Source organism: Mus caroli, unplaced genomic scaffold, assembly GCF_978045245.1.
Source record: "Mus caroli unplaced genomic scaffold, Mus_caroli_1 scaffold_1, whole genome shotgun sequence".
In the NCBI taxonomy this organism is placed as follows: Eukaryota; Metazoa; Chordata; class Mammalia; order Rodentia; family Muridae; genus Mus; species Mus caroli.
Genome location: NW_028227256.1, coordinates 161,060,452 through 161,069,113, shown reverse-complemented (window position 1 = coordinate 161,069,113; position 8,662 = coordinate 161,060,452).

Sequence of the window (8,662 nt, the reverse complement as noted above, 5' to 3'; positions counted from 1 at the left end):
GCCCTACCTCTGTGCTACCCAGAGAAGACAGGAAGGCCCCTGGATCAAGTGGCTAACCAAGCTCACCCCACCTATGTTGGAGACAGGTCTGTCCAAGGTTAGAGGTGAGATAGTAACTGTAAGGTGGAAAAAGAAATTTCCAACTGAAGGGAGCTCTGGAATGCCTTCAGATGGAAGCTGGAAGCTGACTGAATTCTTCCTCCACAGTCCTCTGAGTCCTCCCAGTTCAGAAGATGATCAAAGTGTGGCTGAAATGAGTTTCTGTGTGCCTTGATGTCTTGAGGTCAGGGCAAAGCCATGTCCTAAACATGTCAGAGCAAGCAGTGGCTTCTCTGGGCTCAGAGCCTTTTCAGGCAATGGGTTTTCACTTTTAAAATCAGTTTGTAGGAAAAGAATGGAGGGCAATGTAGGGAAATCCAAATGTCCCATCTAAGACTTCAGTGACGTTGTGGGTTGGGAGAGTGGTGAGGGAGAGGGATGTTTGGACAGTCCCACCAGGTAGCTCTGGCTGGCCTAAAACTTGCTTCCTCTACCAGGCTAGCCATGAATTTGGTCTGCCTGCCTCAACCTTCCAATCACTCCCAGTAAGAGCCAGCACACTGGGCCACTCTTCTGGAATTTTAATCTATGACATAAGCTAGCTGTAGATAGGTGAACAGGAAATACAAAAATCTACCAACATGAGATACAGGAGATAGTGTGACACCCAAGAGCACAGGTAGTTGATGGTGGGATACTTTTACAGAGAAGGGAAAGTGGAGTGTAGGTAATTTCAGAAGGCAAGCAAATCATTTTGTAAAACTAATAGGCTTAGAAGAGCCAACAATGGCTTGGAAAGAGATTCCTCTGTATTCTACATGATGTTAGACTTTCATTCTTCCTGTAATATGAAGTTGGCAATGAAATTCTAGAAAGGACATTACAGCCATTTGTGTTCCTCTTTGGATGGAATTTGATCAGGTAGAGATCTCCCTGTGCTTGATGGAGGAGGTAAATAAAGAGGCAGACTAGAAGCTTTGACTCTGAGGCAGCTTGTAGGGGTCCAGAGCTTGTTAAGACATCAAATTTCTATAACCCTGTTCTTGAAGAAACTTTGAAATCAAGGATTACTCCATCGTATCTGGAGAAGTACTTGGTGCAGATAGACTTGCAGGTTCAACAAGCTCAAATGACTGCTCCAAGTGAATTCAAGCTGCTTTGCCAGAATTGCATGGTGTTCTGTATTGGCTGGGGTCTGATTCTTATGGCTCTTTGCTTGGTTTTGAGCCAGGATCTTGCTGGGTATCCCAAGCTTTCCTTGATCCTAGGATTCTCCCAATTTCACCAGTTCTGAACTTAGGTTGTCCCCCAGCTCCAGCCTGATTGTTATCTGCCCAGGCTAGTATCTGAAACCGCCAGTCCTTGTTACCCAATCCTTGGGAATACTGTTATCATACTTGCCATAACTGTGGCATTCCTTCAGCCACCTCTATATCTGAAGGTCATAGAGAATTTTAGGCTTAGCTCCCTCACCCTCCACCCAAGGTCACCTCAGCCCTTTTAGTCTGTATATACCAGGTAGTTTCTCTGGCCATAATACCTGGTACAATGACCTCTAAAACTTGCTACCTTCTGGAACCCAACTAAGTAATACACTAAGAAATAATTGACTTAATACTTTAAAACCCAACACTCCAAAGCCTAGGAAGAGGAAGGGGTAAAAGAGCCCTGGAGATCCCTGGAGACCACATGGCTTCTAACCCTCTGGCTTTGCCTTAAAATTGCCTCTTGTATCCCAGCCAGGGGAATTTTTATCTTACGTGGGCAGGGGGAAAAAAAATTGGCTCAAATGGATCAAATAGCCTTCCAAATCTTTTTTGTCTGAAGCCCGAAGCTGAGCTTTTTAAACTCTAAAGCCAAGAATTTGTCTCTTTTGTTCTCTGACTCTGCTGTGACAACACTCCCTTGAGGCACAGAATGACTCATGGTCTAACTGCCCAGATTTTTTTTTTTTGAGGGGGGGGGGAGTAAAGAGTAACAGGAAATCACGGGGAAAACACATTGGTTAATACATCAAAATATTAGCCTGCTATGCTGCGATTTCTCTTCTCTTTCCCATTCTCTGCTAAACAGAGACAAACCTGCATTCCTCGCTTACATTGTGTAGTAGATAGGTTTCCTTGGAAGTGACCAATAGGAGTCAGTTCTATTTCCCCTTCTTGGGGAACTGAAATGCAGGCACTAGGGGAAGAGATGGGAGAGATGGGAGTACCAGACAGACTTCCAGTTGGAGAAAACACTAATGATAAGAAATGTCTTTAAAAGCTGAACTTTGTCTGGTCTCCATTCATCTCCCAAATGTTGACTATCTGTTCCTGCTTACTGCTGTTCACTTCTTTCTGGAAAGGGACTAAGTTGTGGTCCTCTGGACTTGACTGACACTGAAATCTTAGGCTATGGTATCTGTCTTCCAAGGGAAGGGCTTCTGAATGGGTCAGTGTGGCAAGTGGGCATCAACTGAGTCTGAAAAGACAAAACCTCACGTTCCAAAGTGTCTGTGAAGTATCTACTGCCTCCGGAGGAACAGACAAAGCTTTGGAAAGTGGAGCCTAGGTAGACAAGCTCTTGGCTGTCTGGTTCACCATATCCATTTCCAAGGCGGAAGTGATTCCACTTACTAAACAAGCTTGCTGCGGTTAATGCACACCTACCCTGCAGGAGCTGTGCTCCCTACTTTCTATTGAGTTCTTGTCATGTCTTGTCCAACGGACTGTCATCAAGTTGTGTGCATGACTTTAGTTCCTCTTTCTCACAAAGGCAAACAGAGTCTTGCAGAATTTAAATTAAAAAAAAAAAGCATTGAGTTATTAGATGAATCAATGGACAAGGACTGAAGGAAAGATGTCATTGAATTAGCAAGTTCAAGCAATTAGTGGCCTCTAAAACAGGAAAGAGGTACCTAGTATTTTTGCCACTTTAAACATTGTTGGGGCAAAATGTCTGGTTGAAGCAATCTTGTTAATTTTGGCTCCCAGTTGGAGGGTACAATGCTGTGTGTCTCATGGTGTGTGAAGTCATGGTTGCAGGAGCTTAAGACAGCTAGCTGGTCATTGCATTCCAAAGCCAGGATCAGAGAGCAAGAAGTAGAAGGCCAGTGTTCTGCTCAGGTTCTCCTTCTGAATTAATTGGAGACCTTAGCGCACAGGAGAATGCAGTCATGATAACTCCTCACTGGAAAGCTCATAGGCTTGTCTCCTAGTTGATTCTAGAGCCTGTCAGATTGACAATACAGGCACACTTGGTGTTATGTTCCCAGAAAAATCTACACCTATGCTAAGGAGTTTACAGCCTGATGAAAACCAAAATGACCCTGGCTCTTTATTCCCTTCAGTAGCTATTTAGCCATATCTGGCCTATTATTTTTTTCTTTCAATTATCAGGTAAAATGTTTTAAATGTACTAATTGAGCAGATAATTAGCTTCCACCAAACCCAAAATAGCACCCAGAAAAAAATGTAGCAGAGTGCTGTCTTCCCTGCCTTGTTATAACCTGCTGTCCCCACCAATCTATCTGGTAAAGACATTGGTTTATGACTTTTCTTTTTCTGTGACTATAAAATTTTATGTAACTGCTTCCACATCAAAACATATTCAGGACAGGATGAATCCTGTTTCTATGGTATGGTCACTCATATTTTGCTCAGAATAAATAATCCCTTAATCTGAGTTGAAACAGGAGTACTGTCTAGGATAGCCTGAGCTACATAGTGTGTCTCATAAGAAACAAACAAAAATAATAAAAATAATAAAAGGAGAATAAGTACATAGTAATTATGATTTAGGGGGAAAGAATCTATGTTTGTATATGTATATGTGAATTTTCTATGGGCAGGGAAAGGGTTAAGTGGTCTGCACTTTGTTCGTGGGCTTCTGACATGATATAAAACACTACGATTTGGGCTTTTCCATTTTAGGTGACATAGTTTAAGTTGATGAATATTTTGATTTGTGCCAGTCTCAGGCAGTTTTAAATGCTATCCCTGCAGGAGTCAAGAAGTCCGGCCATAATCACAACAATATGCTTGTCCGTCAAAGGCACCGGAAGGTTGTTTAGGTGCAAAGAAAGCATTTTTTTTTCCCCTGAAAGGAAACAGGGCAATTGAAATCACCTACTTTTCAAGACATTGAAGTCAAAACTGTTACCAGTTTCATGGTGTGAAAATCCAGGTCTCAGCACCCTCCTGGTTAGACTGCAGTATGTCCTGGGGCGATCTATCTCAAAAAAAAAAAAATTACAGTCTGAAGTTCAGAAGAAATTAGACTAAAGGAAAGCACAGCGATCAAGGTTGATTTCCCCGTCATTATTTGAAGGTCAGTATTTCAGCAGGGAATGCATAATGAATACCCCCCAACCCCAGTCTCTGCAGCCAGTGCACCTTTGGGATGGATTTGCATTGCAAGCTAAATCAGAGAATTCCTGTAATTACACAAAGGTCTGGGATGAAGAAAGGGATCCCCCCCCCAAGCCCCCATCCCACCCTCCTGAGCAGATTGAGCAAAGAATGCTTGGTGGAGTTGACCTAAAGGTTAGGACATAGGAACTGTTAGCATTACGACGGGCAAAATGTTTAAAAATCCACATAGAATTGGGCTCATTAGGCAAAGGGGAAAAGTCAGAAACCACTATGGGAAAAAGAAAGAAAGAAATGAGAGGCCCAGCAGAATGGGTTTCAAAATTGGAAGCAGCCCAAGATTATTCAGATCTTGGAGTATGTTGATGTCAGGACCTTCATTTTTCAATGTTAGTGTGGCCTTAACGATTCCAGCTGCTCAACAAATTTGCCCAGTAACTGTCCCCCAACAGAGGAGCCCAACAGACCCGCCATGCTCCTTCAACTTTTATTGCATCTGTAGGAGGTTTTGTGTGGGAATGAAGTAGTTAAGTAAAAAGTTACTATAACAGAAAGTACACCTTCCACCTCCCCTGCTCCAAAGAATTCCATATACCCCATGCTGATATCAAAAGAGTCTCCTCATGGGAACAGGCAATGTGGAAAGCAGAGGGGAGCAAAGATCTGGGATTCAGAGTCCATTGGGAGCTTCAGACAAATATGAAACAATGACTTCATGTACTAGATAAATTTCTCACATTCTTCAACCAGCTTTATTGGCTCAATACTTATGTATCCAGTTATAGGAACACCAACACGCCTGCTCAAAAAAGACTCTGCCCTTGTATTAAAACATATAAGCAGAATGGGGAGTCTAATCATGTGCTAGACATTCTGTCCAGAAATTTACAAGCATTTTTATTAGTTGGTGTCACTCAAAGACATCTAAAAATAGGTCCATAATCATTCTCCATTTCAAAGAACAAGGTGACTTTGAATGGAGAAGATTTCATAAAGTAATAGCTGATTATTTATTGTCAAGGGTTTAAGTCCAACCTTTCGTGCTCTAATGATCTGAGCTGTTGTTATGTCCTAGACCTTCCAGTTTGCATCTGCCTCTAGATGATCTACTATGAGAATCTTTCTTTTCATTTACTCCATTTCTACCCACTGTCCCTAAATGGGGCCACCACTCTATCCCTGCACTCTATGTGCTTAGTGGCTCAGTGTCCCTTCTCTCTTGTCCTAGTTACATCTGCCTTTCAGACTCTGTGCCTTCACGGGAATTTCATGGAACTTCTCAGCCCTTTGTCAGATTGCTCAATTGACACTTAACCTAGACGTCACTTCCTATGCTATCTCTCTGGAAGGATTTCATTAGACTCTAAACACCATATTATCTAATGGAAAGCATACAGGCTTTGGAATCACATGGACTTGGTTTAAAAATCCAGACTCTTCTACTAAACCACAGTACTTTAACATCATTGAGGTTTAGTAGAAGAGTATGTGTAAACTGGAAATAATAACTAGTTTAAAAGTCCATGAGATCATCAAAGTTACATATCAAAATGCCCGGTCCCTGAAACCACAAAGTAAACCAGTCAGGGTGTATCTTTGTGTTTACTGTTTTATGTCATATCTACAAGAGTTCCTAGAATCAAAGCAACTCAGTAAATGTTCATTGAATGAATTGATGATTTGATGCATAGGAAATATTTTTTTTCTCTGTGTGTGTCTCTGTCTCTCTTGGTCTGACTGTCTCTCTCTCTCTCTCCGTGTCTCTCTCCTATAAATTTGGAAGACAGAATTTATGCATACATCACTTATGCAAGGAACTCTGGTGCATGTTCTCGCTATTTCCTCTCCATCTCCTTGTTATATGCCTCTCCTTGGCATGTAACATGTCTATTTGTTGCTCCAGTTGTCTACAAATGCTGCTCCTCACCAAGGGAGGCAGGCTCACAGTGACGATAACATAATCTCAGGGAAAACAACAAACTGAAGTGCCCCTGGGTGATTGCTTTAAGTGCTCCACCTGCTCAGCCGAATGCACAATGAAACTCAATGTCAAAGGTGAAGCCACAGTAAGGACAACACTGACTGGGGAAGGAAGAGAGAGAGGGGGAAAATGATGGAAGGAGAAGGAAGGAAGATGGAGAAGTAACAGGGAAGGATGGAAGGGGAAGGAGGAAGAAGCAAGGAAAGCTGCAAATGCAGCCCTGGTGCCCCAAGGTTTCCTGTCTCATGTCTGTAACCAGGCCTGCCATGACCATTCTGGCTCAGGCTGCAAACGGCCTCTGTCTGAAATCCCTCAAGAATAGCGGTATTTGAAGTCAGAAATATCAGGGCAGCATCACTCTTTCAGAGACCATGCCAAACATCCAAGTCATAGCATCTTCAGTCTCTCTCTGTTCTTCAAAGTAAGAGACTTGATCTGAGACATGAAATAGTTCTTTCTCTCCTTGCCGTGTGTGTGTTTACATGTGTGCATGTGTGTATATGTTCATGTATGTATGTAGGACATGTATGTTGAATGTGTGTGTGTGTGAATGTTCTCTCTGTTCTTTATGCTTGTGTGTGCCTGTGTGCGTGCCCCTCCTACATATCCTACATGCCCGAGTTTATTGCTGAGTGTCTTCTTTGATTACTCTCCTCATTTGGGAGGCACAGGGTCTCTCACTGCACCTGGCGAGCTCATCACTTCAGCTAGAATGGCTGACCAGCAAGCTCCAGGAATCTCCTGCCTCCCAAGCCTATCTATCTGCCTCTCACTGGGTTGAGGAAGTGACACTGTGCTTGGCTTGCCTTTTCTTGGGGATGCAGGGGATCCAAACTCAAGCCTTCAGGCTCTCAGAGCAAGCACTTCAGCCACTCAACCATCTCCCTAGTCCCTGATGCCTTTGATTCTAACCTAGGGCCTTGGGGTTTCTAAAAATGGGTTTATCCACAGGAGAGGCTGTGTTACTATAAACCACAGACTATTTGAAGCAGTGAGGACAGGCTTTCCCCCTTGACGTAATGGAAACCACATGCCCCATTACAGACTGCTAGCACTCCATTGTTGAGGTGGGTACACATTGCTTTGAAGAAAAGGAAGCCATTTCCACCCACATCTCTCCTGATTTATGCACGGGCCTCAGAAGGTCCAGACAGGTTGGAAAAGATTTGGTAACTGGAGAAGTGACAAGGGTGAGAAAGGCTATTTTGTGAAAGACTGCAAACTTGACTCTGACGTTAAACCCTTGCCTTGGGCAATGTGCACATTGCAGAGTTTAAATCACATTTGTAGTTCAAGTCAGATTGAGGGTGAAAGGCTACATGGCTCTAAGAATTAAGGAGCGGGCTGTTTTGGTAAAAACCATTGTCTAACTTAGGCAAACATAAATCAGCCCTAATGAGGTACCTGTGATTGCAGGCAGGCTTGATGGCCCTCATTTTTTTTTCTCCCTGCATTCTTAGTTTTCCCCTATTTGCATTTTTTCCCAACCAGCGAAGCAGAAATCAATGAGGATTTTCTTTTAAATCTTGTAATCATCTCGAAAGAGAATGGGGGAGCCTAGGACGACACAGGTTCAGGGCCTAGGATGCAGACGACTACAAAGCTATTCAAAAGTGCATCAGTAACAGAACTGGAGGGCAGAGGCGGGAGGCTGTGCAACAAAGGGAGCAGTTGTCCCAGGTTTCAGCATAACGTCCAAGCATCCAAATCGGCTGTCACCTGGCTTCTGACTCCCCAGCCCTCTGCCCCAACCAACCTCCAAGAAAACACAGGAGCAACATGCATGAACATGTCTCTTCTGTTGCTTTTTCTTACTCCAGCCTGTGACTCTCTTGGGTTCAGTGTATTCTGCTGGCTCATCCTTCAAGATGACTCTTGTCTATATCATAGATGCTTAACTCGATAGATTTAGCCATTCCTGAGACTCAGGAGACAGTATATACTAGAAACAGTGACTCTTGCCAATCATACTGAGTTCTTATTAAGCTTCAGATTTTGATATTGGTGGATATTTTTGTTTATTTTACTTCAGATTTTGAGACAGGCTTTCATTATATAGCTCTGGCTAGCCTATAATTCACTGCATAGATCAAGCTACCCTTGAACTCATAGGTACAAGTCACCATACCTAGCTGACACTGGTGTCTTCCTGATTCTGTCATTCCATATTACTGTATTGGATAAATGGTTTCAGCTTCTCATTTCTTCTCTGAACATCAGACACAGAGCACCAACCAAGCTACCACAGGCATTATTCCCTTTTGCCAATTGTGTAAACTGGTCAGAGAGA